Raw genomic sequence first — 13,719 nt, 5'->3', positions numbered from 1 at the left:
GAGAAGAGGTGTTGAGCAGTGCTCAAAAGCTCAGGTTTTTCTCCGTTCAAATCCTCAGTCTACTTTCTTGCTGTGTGACCTGGAGCAATATTGTTTAACTATTCTGAGCCTCATTCTCCTTTCTGGTAACATGGAGAACTCCAACATTTCTGTGATAATTGATTAAGATAATGCATGTGAATTACTTAAGGTGCCTGGCACTTAACAAGTGTTCAATAGTTAACAAGATTGCATTATTATCATTTCTATTATTTACTGTAGAGTGAAGTATATGTACATATATATATATATATATATATATATATATATTTATATAGTTATATACATGGGAGGTGCTATAGAAGGAGAACAAAAAATACAACTTGCTGACATGAGGAGAGGGGAGCAAGAAGATATTAAGATGGTCATAAATATGGTTTCTGGGGGAAGGAAGAGAAAGCAGCATTTTCAGGCATGATAACCACAGTGATTCCTGCTCCCTAAACCATCTCCGGGCAAGAACTAACAATTTAAAAATGTGAAGAAGATTATTTTCATTCACCTTTTCATCATCTCCTTTTCAGGTCCACCTCTCCCCATAGGGAGCACTGGACTCACACTATTTGGGAACAGAGACTCACAATAGGCCAACAAAATTATGCTTCTAAGTGACTGTTTTGGAACCAAAGCAATGGCCACTAAGAAAGTTAATAAAAGACTTTTTCCCCAAATTTAATCCAGTATTTCTGTTTTTTTTTTCCTTTTTTTACTATCCACTTTTAATCTTTTATATTCCCAGATTTTGTGACTCCGATCTTAAAATTTTCCTCTCCAAATGTGTTATATCAATTAGTGTATCCTGAAAAATTAAGGGTTATACACTCTTGACCATAATTCATTTTGAACAGACGGTAATTTAGACAGTGCTTTAAGACATGACAAAGATAACAATGGCAATGTTCTTTACAGTCTTAAGGAAAAAAAAAAGATGAACTCTATGTTCAGTGATTTTGTGACCATATGAAAATGAAATGATTCTTAGCCATTGAGTAGCTGGAACTTCACTGTCAAAGGAAGGGAAGCAGTTGGCCAACCAAAACTTTCTTCTTGTCCATCTAGTCTAGTTGACCTGATGAACATATAGGGAGGCTTCTGGCAATGCTTGAACTTTCTCCCAAGTGAAATTATGTGAGGCTGATTATAAAAGCTACAAATTCAACACACTAATTAAAGCTAAGTTACCCTCATTACACAGAGCAAAAATATGCTTTATAATAATACGTATGTAAAGAAAATTAGTTTATAAGGATTGTGCGGGGAAAAATCTATGTCAGCATAAATTCTTTTCTTAGTGTAGATTCATCCTTCTCCTGTCTAATGGGCACCCAGGCACCTGCAGACTAACCTTCCACTTCAGGAACCAGGGGGTGATAATTAGCCCATAGTATGGCAGTATTTGGTTAGAAATACTCCTGGGCAGCTGTATTAAACACTTTAAGAAATGTCTGCTAGAGGGCTTTCCTGGGTATCCCATGCTGAAGCCAAATCTTACCACTTGCTCTTTTTAACCTTGTGTCTTAGAGAGTAAGGTTATTTTACTCTCCATTGTGTAACCCAGCATTGTGGAGAAGCTCTCCTCTACACCCAGCCAAATATGTAGGACTTTTCTTTTCTATAGACTCTATATTTATTATATGAGCTTTTTTTTCTAAGGGTTTCCTTTAGTTGGACCTTGATTCTCCCACTAAATTTTTATACTCCAAAGGCTGTATTTTTTTTTCTTGTCCCTAGATTGGATGCCTATTGGATTTGGGTTTCTCTCTAGGTTCAAGTTATCTAAATGCTTATTTGGATATGACATTTTTTTAAGTATTTAGGAACTACTTTACTCCGCCCCCACCCTCAAAGCTCATTAGTTCCTTCTCCTGCTAAATTTCGTCCCTTATCACTTCCAGGATGATATTCTGAGGCCCATTAAGCAAAATTATAATGTCAGCATTTAACACTGGAAAATAGAGTTAGATAAAGAAGGCCAAAAACTACTTCACATAAATGAACCATTTTCTACACCACTGCTCTGATACTCGATTTCCTGGAAACAAAATCACATTATGTGTCACGTCACCACAAAATCAAAGGAAACAAATTATTAGATATAAGGCTTTCCAGAAGCAACAATATCTGAAGGTGAATGACACATTTTAAATTTGGGTACAGGGAGGGTTCTTACATTACTCATGCCTTTGTTAGTCAAGAGATCTGGATTAGTACTATATACTGATCTTCAGAATCCCTGAGATTTAGAGATTTAAACAGGCATTTCTGGCCATATTATTTTTGATTCTTTAGTAACTATGTGCTAGAGGAAAATAATGAGAGAATGGGATGTGTGTGTGTGCTCCCTGCTCCTGTGTTAAGGAAGGAGGATGCAAGCATGCCTTCACAAGGATGGATACACTTTCACTGGCAACAAATGTGTTAAAATTAGAACTGCACTTCCATTATTAACATGCCCTAAACCTTACTTCTAGGCATTTGAGCTCCTCTAATAGTTCTAATCTCGGTGAACAACGCCAGCATCACATTATCTTAATTGCATGTCAAACTTTCATATTAGGTAAAGTGCAAATATTATCAAAGACTGTTATTTATGTATTTAGTTACAGATTATTTTATAAGCATGGATTTGGTAAGAGTAGAAGAGAGAATAGAACCAAGGATACTTGTTATTTGAATCTTTTGAAGAAAGAGCAGGAGAAAGAGAGATACAGAAATTGGCAATGATGGCATTATAAATGATTTTATTTTATTTTTTTACAGTATATGAAATTTATTGTCAAATTGGTTTCCATACAACACCCAGTGCTCATCCCAAAAGGTGCCCTCCTCAATACCCATCACCCCCCCCCCTCCTCCATCCCACCCCCCATCAACCCTCAGTTTGTTCTCAGTTTTTAACAGTCTCTTATGCTTTGGCTCTCTCCCACTCTAACCTCTTTTTTTTTTTTTTTTCCTTCCCCTCCTCCATGGGTTTCTGTTAAGTTTCTCAGGATCCACATAAGAGTGAAAACATATGGTATCTGTCTTTCTCTGTATGGCTTATTTCACTTAGCATCACACTCTCCAGTTCCATCCACATTGCTACAAAGGGCCATATTTCATTCTTTCTCATTGCCACATAGTACTCCATTGTGTATATAAACCACAATTTCTTTATCCATTCATCTGTTGATGGACATTTAGGCTCTTTCCATAATTTGGCTATTGTTGACAGTGCTGCTATAAACATTGGGGTACAAGTGCCCCTATACATCAGTACTCCTGTATCCCTTGGGTAAATTCCTAGCAGTGTTATTGCTGGGTCATAGGGTAGGTCTATTTTTAACTTTCTGAGGAACCTCCACACTGTTTTCCAGAGTGGCTACACCAGTTTGCATTCCCACCAACAGTGCAAGAGGGTTCCCGTTTCTCCACATCCTCTCCAGCATCCATAGTCTCCTGATTTCATTTTGGCCACTCTGACTGGCGTGAGGTGATATCTGAGTGTGGTTTTTTTTTGTATTTCCCTGATAAGGAGCGACGTTGAGGATCTTTTCATGTGCCTGTTGGCCATCCGGATGGCTTCTTTAGAGTAGTATCTATTCATGTTTTCTGCCCATTTCTTCACTGGGTTATTTGTTTTTCAGGTGTGGAGTTTGGTGAGCTCTTTATAGATTTTGGATACTAGCCCTTTGTCTGATATGTCATTTGCAAATATCTTTTCCCATTCCATTGGTTGCCTTTTAGTTTTGTTGGTTGTTTCCTTTGCTGTGCAGAAGCTTTTTATCTTCATAAGGTCCCAGTAATTCATTTTTGCTTTTAATTCCCTTGCCTTTGGGTATGTGTCGAGTAAGAGATTGTTACGGCTGAGGTAAGAGAGGTCTTTTCCTGCTTTCTCCTCTAGGGTTTTGATGGTTTCCTGTCTCACATTCAGGTCCTTTATCCATTTTGAATTTATTTTTGTGAATGGTGTGAGAAAGTGGTCTAGTTTCAACCTTCTGCATGTTGCTGTCCAGTTCTCCCAGCACCATTTGTTAAAGAGACTGTCTTTTTTCCATTGGATATTCTTTCCTGCTTTGTCAAAGAATAGTTGGCCATACGTTTGTGGGTCTAGTTCTGGGGTTTCTATTCTATTCCATTGGTCTATGTGTCTGTTTTTGTGCCAATACCATGCTGTCTTGATGATGACAGCTTTGTAGTAGAGGCTAAAGTCTGGGATTGTGATGCCTCCTGTTTTGGTCTTCTTCAAAATTACTTTGGCTATTCGGGGCCTTTTGTGGTTCCATATGAATTTTAGAATTGCTTGTTCTAGTTTCGAGAAGAATGCTGGTGCAATTTTGATTGGGATTACATTGAATGTGTAGATAGCTTTGGGTAGTATTGACATTTTGACAATATTTATTCTTCCAATCCATGAGCAGGGAATGTCTTTCCATTTCTTTATATCTTCTTCAATTACCTTCATAAGCTTTCTATAGTTTTCAGCATACAGATATTTTACATCTTTGGTTAGATTTATTCCTAGGTATTTTATGTTTCTTGGTGCAATTGTGAATGGGATCAGTTTCTTTATTTGTCTTTCTGTTGCTTCATTGTTAGTGTATAAGAATGCAACTGATTTCTGTACATTGATTTTGTATCCTGCAACTTTGCTGAATTCATGTATCAGTTCTAGCAGACTTTTGGTGGAGTCCATTGGATTTTCCATGTATAATATCATGTCATCTGCAAAAAGTGAAAGCTTAACTTCATCTTTGCCAATTTTGATGCCTTTGATTTCCTTTTGTTGTCTGATTGCTGATGCTAGAACTTCCAACACTATGTTAAACAACAGAGGTGAGAGTGGGCATCCCTGTCGTGTTCCTGATCTCAGGGAAAAAGCTCTCAGTTTTTCCCCATTAAGGATGATGTTAGCTGTGGGCTTTTCATAAATGGCTTTGATGATGTTTAAGTATGTTCCTTCTATCCCGACTTTCTCAAGGGTTTTTATTAAGAAAGGGTGCTGGATTTTGTCAAAGGCCTTTTCTGCATCGATTGACAGGATCATATGGCTCTTATCTTTTCTTTTATTAATGTGATGTATCACGTTGATTGATTTGAGAATGTTGAACCAGCCCTGCATCCCAGGAATGAATCCCACTTGATCATGGTGAATAATTCTTTTTATATGCCATTGAATTCGATTTGTTAGTATCTTATTGAGAATTTTTGCATCCATATTCATCAGAGATATTGGCCTGTAGTTCTCTTTTTTTACCGGGTCTCTGTCTGGTTTAGGAATCAAAGTAATACTGGCTTCATAGAATGAGTCTGGAAGTTTTCCTTCCCTTTCTATTACTTGGAATAGCTTGAGAAGGATAGGTATTATCTCTGCTTTAAATGTCTGGTAGAACTCCCCTGGGAAGCCATCTGGTCCTGGACTCTTATTTGTTGGGAGATTTTTGATAACCGATTCAATTTCTTCGCTGGTTATGGGTCTGATCAAGCTTTCTATTTCCTCCGGATTGAGTTTTGGAAGAGTGTGGGTGTTTAGGAATTTGTCCATTTCTTCCAGGTTGTCCAATTTGTTGGCATATAATTTTTCATAGTATTCCCTGATAATTGTTTGTATCTCTGAGGGATTGGTTGTAATAATCCCATTTTCATTCATGATTTTATCTATTTGGGTCATCTCCCTTTTCTTTTTGAGAAGCCTGGCTAGAGGTTTGTCAATTTTGTTTATTTTTTCAAAAAACCAACTCTTGGTTTCGTTGATCTGCTCTACAGTCTTTTTAGATTCCATATTGTTTATTTCTGCTCTGATCTTTATTATTTCTCTTCTTCTGCTGGATTTAGGCTGCCTTTGCTGTTCTGCTTCTATTTCCTTTAGGTGTGCTGTTAGATTTTGTATTTGGGATTTTTCTTGTTTCTGGAGATAGGCCTGGATTGCAATGTATTTTCCTCTCAGGACTGCCTTCGCTGCATCCCAAAGCGTTTTGGATTGTTGTATTTTCATTTTCGTTTGTTTCCATATATTTTTTAATTTCTTCTCTAATTGTCTGGTTGACTCATTCATTCGTTAGTAGGGTGTTCTTTAACCTCCATGCTTTTGGAGGTTTTCCAGACATTTTCCTGTGGTTGATTTCAAGCTTCATAGCATTGTGGTCTGAAAGTAGGCATGGTATAATTTCAATTCTTGTATACTTATAAAGGGCTGTTTTGTGACCCAGTATATGATCTATCTTGGAGAATGTTCCATGTGCACTTGAGAAGAAAGTATATTCTGTTGCTTTGGGATGCAGAGTTCTAAATAGATCTGTCAAGTCCATCTGATCCAATGTCTCATTCAGGGCCCTTGTTTCTTTATTGACCATGTGTCTAGATGATCTATCCATTTCTGTAAGTGGAGTGTTAAAGTCCCCTGCAATTACCACATTCTTATCAATAAGGTTGCTTATGTTTATGAGTAATTGTTTTATGTATTTGAGGGCTCCGGTATTCGGCGCATAGACATTTATAATTGTTAGCTCTTCCTGATGGATAGACCCTGTAATTGTTATGTAATGCCCTTCTTCATCTCTTGTTACAGCCTTTAATTTAAAGTCTAGTTTGTCTGATATAAGTATGGCTACTCCAGCTTTCTTTTGGCTTCCAGTAGCATGATAAATAGTTCTCCATCCCCTCACTCTCAATCTAAAGGTGTCCTCAGATCTAAAATGAGTCTCTTGTAGACAGCAAATAGATGGGTTATTTTTTTTATCCATTCTGATACCCTATGTCTTTTGGTTGGCGCATTTAGTCCATTTACATTCAGTGTTATTATAGAAAGATACCGGTTTAGAGTCATTGTGATCTCTGTATGTTTTATGCTTGTAGTGATGTCTCTGGTACTTTGTCTCACAGGATCCCCCTTAGGATCTCTTGTAGGGCTGGGTTAGTGGTGATGAATTCCTTCAGTTTTTGTTTGTTTGGGAAGACCTTTATCTCTCCTTCTATCCTAAATGACAGACTTGCTGGATAAAGGATTCTCGGCTGCATATTTTTTTCTGTTCATCACATTGAAGATCTCGTGCCAATCCTTTCTGGCCTGCCAAGTTTCAAAAGAGAGATCAGTCACGAGTCTTATAGGTCTCCCTTTATAAGTTAGGGCACGTTTATCCCTTGCTGCTTTCAGAATTTTCTCTTTATCCTTGTATTTTGCCAGTTTGACTATGATATGTTGTGCAGAAGATCGATTCAAGTTACGTCTGAAGGGAGTTCTCTGTGCCTCTTGGATTTCAATGCCTTTTTCCTTCCCCAGTTCAGGAAAGTTCTCAGCTATTATTTCTTCAAGTACCCCTTCAGCACCTTTCCCTCTCTCTTCCTCCTCTGGGATACCAATTATGCATATATTATTTCTTTTTAGTGTATCACTGAGTTCTCTAATTTTCCCCTCATACTCCTGGATTTTTTTATCTCTTTTTCTCAGCTTCCTCTTTTTCCATAACTTTATCTTCTAGTTCACCTACTCTCTCCTCTACCTCTTCAATCTGAGCCGTGGTCGTTTCCATCTTATTTTGCATGTCATTTAAAGCGTTTTTCAGCTCCTCCTGACTGTTCCTTAGTCCCTTGATCTCTGTAGCAAGAGATTCTCTGCTGTCCTCTATACTGTTTTCAAGCCCAGTGATTAATTTTATGACTATTATTCTAAATTCACTTTCTTTTATATTATTTAAATCCTTTTTGATCAGTTCATTGGCTGTTGTTATTTCCTGGAGATTCTTTTGAGGGGAATTCTTCTGTTTGGTCATTTTGGATAGTCCCTGGAGTGGTGAGGACCTGCAGGGCACTTCCCCTGTGCTGTGGTGTATAACTGGAGTTGGTGGGTGGGGCCGCAGTCAGCCCTGATGTCTGCCCCCAGTCCGCTGCTGAGGCCACAGTCAGACTTGTGTGTGCCTTCTCTTCCCCTCTCCTAGGGGCGGGATTCACTGTGGGGTGGCGTGGCCCGTCTGGGCTACTTGCACACTGCCAGGCTTGTGGTGCTGGGGATCTGGCGTATTAGCTGGGGTGGTTTGGCAAGGTGCACGGGGGCAGGAGGGGCAGGCTTAGCTTGCTTCTCCTTAGGTGATCCACTTCAGGCAGGGCCCTGTGGCAGCAGGAGGCAACAAATGTGTTAAAATTAGAACTGCACTTCCATTATTAACATGCCCTAAACCTTACTTCTAGGCATTTGAGCTCCTCTAATAGTTCTAATCTCAGTGAACAACGCCAGCATCACATTATCTTAATTTCATGTCAAACTTTCATCTTAGGTAAAGTGCAAATATTATCAAAGACTGTTATTTATGTATTTAGTTACAGATTATTTTATAAGCATGGATTTGGTAAGAGTAGAAGGGAGAATAGAACCAAGGATACTTGTTATTTGAATCTTTTGAAGAAAGAGCAGGAGAAAGAGAGATACAGAAATTGGCAATGATGGCATTATAAATGATTTTAAACAAGATAGGTCTTCCTTCCATCACTTTCCTGTCCAAAAGAAGAGCAGCTCTTTGGAAAGTAAAATTACCATATATAAGTCTTAATTTTTTTTTCCAAGTCACCCATTTTCTCCTTGTCTTTTCCAGTTCCTAACACTAGGATTCCAGGGTCAGCTTGACTTTTGTAACACACTCCTTGTCTTTTGAATCAGTCTATTTTATTGTTGAACCATTCCAGGTTTATAATATTATTTCTTAAATTAAGCTAAAATTTGTCTGCTTCTACTTCTTTCCTATGAAACAATTCAGGACAAATCAAATTCTTATACTTGAGAGTTTTTATAATAATTGATGGAACTATTGTGTTTCCCTCCCAAGTCTTACCATCTGTATTGTATTGTTAATATTTTCCTGGGTTTAATATGACACTAAAATCCAGGTTGATACCATATTCACTAGTATTGTACAAATCAGTCCATTATTTTGGCATCATGTGGTTTTGACTATTGGTTCTTGAAATGAGTTATTTCCTCCTTCAAAACTCCTGCCTAAAAGGAAATATGCTAGGTTAAAAGGCTTTTAAAATTTGAGTAGAGCCTTACATGCCATGGAATCAAAAAGGAAAGTGGTTAATTCATTTTTTCAAGGATTTTGGAGATTGTTGAATTGGAAAAAAAAGATTACATCTGATCAGAAAGTCCAAAGGGATAACTTTGGTTGTTGGCTACTAGAAAATAAATTTCACCTACAAAATTTAAAACATTTTAACTCCTTTTCTGCCTTCTAAAAATTATGTAATCAACTGTATATTTTCTTCTTTTTTTGTAGGATAAAATGACTTTGTTTTGCCTTAGATTATTGTTTCATGTATCTTCTCATGATTTTCCATATCTGTTTTCGTTTTTCTGATTAAGTTTTAGCTCTCATTTTATAATTATTTTATGGATTTTATTTTGTGGATTATTCATACCATAATTCTTGAAGAAGTAGAAACTATAACAACAAAGACCAATGGGAAGCAATGTAATAGATTATACAATGGATGGACAAATGCCAACAAAGCAAGCAATCTGCTATCAAAACAAATAGATTCAGTCTGTTCATCTGTTTTAAGTAGGTAGGGCCTCAACTCTGTGCTTACAGTATTTAAGGTTCATGATTGAATCAGAAATATAAAATGTTTTACATTTTTCTTTTGCCAAACTAACTTTGAAATTACTATCTATCATTTTGTTAAAAATTCCTACCTAAAGACTCATGCAAAATTAAGAATTTTCTTCAACAAATGACAAACAGAATTGTAGACAACTGACAGAATAGAGAAACATTTTAATGTCTAAAACCAATAATAAATTAATTATTTAGAATTTATAATAAACCTCTAAAATCAACAACAAGGAAATGGGTTTCCTGGTTGGCTCACCTTGTTGAGCATCTGACTCTTGATTTTGGCTCAGGTCATGATCTCATGGTTTTGTGAGTTCGAGCCCTGCATGAGGCTCTGCACTGACCGTGTTGAACCTGCTTGGGATTCTCTCTCTCTCTGCCTGTCTCTCTGCCCCCCCCCCCCCTTACTCACATTGTCTCTGTTTCTCTCCAAATAAATAAATAAATAAATAAATAAATAAACAAACAAACAAACTTAAAAAAATAACCAACAAGAAAGACAAAACATATAACATTTTAAAAAAGCAGAAGAAGGAAAAATAGCCCTCATAAAGGTAGTCATCTTTATTAAAAAGTAGTGCTTGAACAAAAGTATACATATTGTAAAAGAAGACATAAAACTGTCTTCATAGATGACACGTTTATATAGAAAATCCAAAAGAATTGACAAGCAAACAAACAAACAAAAACAACTCCTGGAACTAGTGAGAAATTATAGCAAGTTTGCAAGATTCAAAGTTATCATACAAAAGTCAGTTGCTTTCCTTTATACCAACAGTGAACAAATAGAATTTGAAATTAAAAATGCAGTGCTATTTACAGTAGCACTCCCTCCAAAATTAAATTGTTAACTACAACAAAATATGTATAAGAATACTGTGAAGAAAACTACAAAGTTCTGATGAATGCAATCAAATAAATAAATGGGGAGATTATGTTTATGAGCAGGAGGATTAATGCCCATCAAAATGTCCGTTCTTTTCAATTTGATCTATAGATTCAAGAAATTCCAGTCAAAAATCCCAACAAGTTATTTTGTGGATCTTAGCAAACTCATTCTAAGGTTTACATGGAGAGGCAGAAGGCCTAAAATAACTGACATAATATTGAATGAGAAGAACAAAGTCAAATGATTTAGGCCACCTGACTTCAAGACATACTATAAAGCTACAGTAATCAAGGCAGTGTGGTATTGATGAAATGATAAACAGAACAATAAGAACGGAATAGAGATCCCAGAAATAGGTCCCCATAAACATAGTCAGTTGATCTTTGATAAAGTTTCAAAGGCAATATAATGGAGCAAAGGTAGTCTTTTGATAACTGGTGCTGGAATAACTAGACATCCACATGTAAAAAAAATTGATCAAGATATAGATCTTACACCCTTAAAAATTAACTCAAAATGGATCACAGACCAAAATGTAAAATGCCAAACTATAAAACCTCTAGAAGACAACATTGGAGAAAACTTAGATGAATTTGGGTATTGTGATGTCTTTGTAGATATAACACCAAAGGCCACATCCACAAAATTGATTACCTGACTTCATTGAAATTAAAAAAAAAATTCTTTTCTGATAAAGGAAACCTCAGGAGAATTAGAAAAAAGGCAAGACACAGATTAGGAGAAAATACATACAAAAGACACATCTGGTAAAGACTCTTATCCAAAATATAAAAAGAACTCCTAAAACAACAGTAAGAAAAAATCCAATTAATAAATGGCCCAAAGACCTTAAGAGTCACTCCACCAAAGTAGATATAATACAGATGACAAAGAAGCATATGAAAAGATGCTTTATATCATATGCCATCAGGGAAATGCAAATTAAAAGAATCATATACCACCACACACATATTAGAATGGCCAAAATCCAGAACACTGACAGTACCAAATGCTGACGACGATGCAGAACAGAAGGAACTCTCATTCATTGCTTAGGGGAATGTAGAATGGTGTACAGCCACTTTGGAAGACAGCTTGGCAGTCTTTTTTACAAAACTTCACACACTCTTACCATTTGACCCAGCAATCACTCTTCTTGGTATTTACCCAAAGGAGTTGAAAACTATGTATTTTGTTGAAACAAAAGTCTGCACATGAATGTTTATAGCAACTAAATTTATAGGAAAGTTTATAGTGACTAAGTTGTCCTTCAGAGCGTGAACCGATAAAGTTTGGTGTACTAAACAATGGAATGTTATTCGGTACTAAAGAGAAATGAGATCTCAAGCCATGACAAGACCTGGAAGAATCTTAAATGCATCTTAATAAGTGAAAGAAGCTAATTTGAAAAGGCTGTGTACTATATGATTCCAACTAATTAGACATTTTGGAAAAGGCTAAACTATGAAAATAATCAAAAGATCAGTGCTTGCCAGGGGTGGGGAAGAGGCCTGTGAGAGATGAATAGGCATAGCACAGAGGATTTTTAAGACAGTGAATATACTGTGTATGATATTATAATCATGGATATATGTCCTTATACATTGTTTAAACCCATTAAATGTACAGCACTAAGAGCCAACGATAATATAAACAATGGACATAGGGTTGTATGAAGTGTCAGTGTAGCTTCATGGTAATTTCATGTAGCTCCTTGATTAAAAAATGTACCACTCTGGTAGGGAATGTCAGTAATGAGGAAGGCTATGCAGGGAGTGGGGGGGGGGAGCAGAGGATATATGTAAAATCTCTGTTGGTTTCCCTCAGTTTTGTTATAAAACAAAAACTACTCTGAAAATAATTGTCTAAAAAATAGTGTGGACATGAGAATATAAAATGTTCAATTTAATTTATTATTAGATAAATACAAGTTCAAAGGGGTATAGGGAAGAAAAGATATAGGACAGAATGGGTACATCTTTTAAAAAGATGTAAAAGGAATAAAGTAAAGAGACAGGATTTATAGCACAATGTTTTTCTTACTAAGCCAAACAAATGAATTATTGCGATAGATTTTGCAAATATTCAATAGAATGAATTGGTGCCTATGAAGATGTATGTAAAGAATGAATGGGAGTGGGGGATCTGAGAGGAAGACAAAACAAACTAGATAAAGATAGAGATAAACCCAGAGATAGAGAGATATATACTGACCTAACATCAGGTACCTATGAGCATACTGTGCCACATACTACAAATCATAATTAAATCAGCATTAGGTACCTGAACGATAAAATGAAAAGAACCCTCTTAGAATTAGGACCCAGGGAAAGTATTCTTTCTCTCATAAAGTACACCATCAATTCATCAATTTTCAAATTTTTACTGTACATTATGGAAAACCCATTTCAAATGGGGTTACATAGATGATAAAACAACAACATTGAATGGTAAAGACTGGTTCTCCCTCCAAGGTCTCTTCTGTCTACTGGGTGGGAAGGGCACATACACATCTTTCCTCTCTGTTTTCCCTTCTATTACTCTTTGGAGGAGGAGGAAGTTGTCGCTGGCAATGCAGCAAAACTAGACAGAAGGATTTTAGTAAAAGGATATATAGCAGTTATATCAAAAGTGACCAATATTATCCGAAAGACCAGAGTTGATGATTCATTTGTTCTTAACGGTCAACACCAACCTCTATGATAGTTCTTCATCTATCCAGAATGGAGCCAGCAGTGCAGAGGGGTATAGTTTCAAGAGGGAGGGTGACTGAGAAGGTCAGAAGATGAAGGGATTCCAGAACACTATGTGAAGTCAGTGGTACGTGGACTGAATAAAACCTCAAGGAATAACCTTACCATATGGTTGGCTAGGAACTTAATCATTTTCTTTTTTATTATAACCTATACCAGCATTCCTTGTAGGAATAAAAAAGAAAGTTACAAAAGAATTAATCATCAAAATTAGTGCTAACTTGGAGATGCCTATCTGCAGAATCATTCTGAATGGATGAGTCAGGAAGAGGAAGTTACAAAAATAGGGGGAGCTGTTATAAGGCTGCGGTGGGCAGAGTTGAATGCAAATCATCTAACTTCAACTCCAGAGCTCTTTCTAATATATTTCAGCTGTGTTTCTAAAAGTGATAATATATTCCAAAGCACTCTGTAAACTGTAAAATACTAAACAAATGGGTAGAATTAGTTTGTT

The sequence above is a fragment of the Acinonyx jubatus genome, chromosome A3 (genome assembly GCF_027475565.1).
Source record: "Acinonyx jubatus isolate Ajub_Pintada_27869175 chromosome A3, VMU_Ajub_asm_v1.0, whole genome shotgun sequence".
Classification (NCBI taxonomy): domain Eukaryota; kingdom Metazoa; phylum Chordata; class Mammalia; order Carnivora; family Felidae; genus Acinonyx; species Acinonyx jubatus.
The sequence above is the reverse complement of the archived record's forward strand: the minus strand, read 5'-3'. Positions refer to the sequence as shown.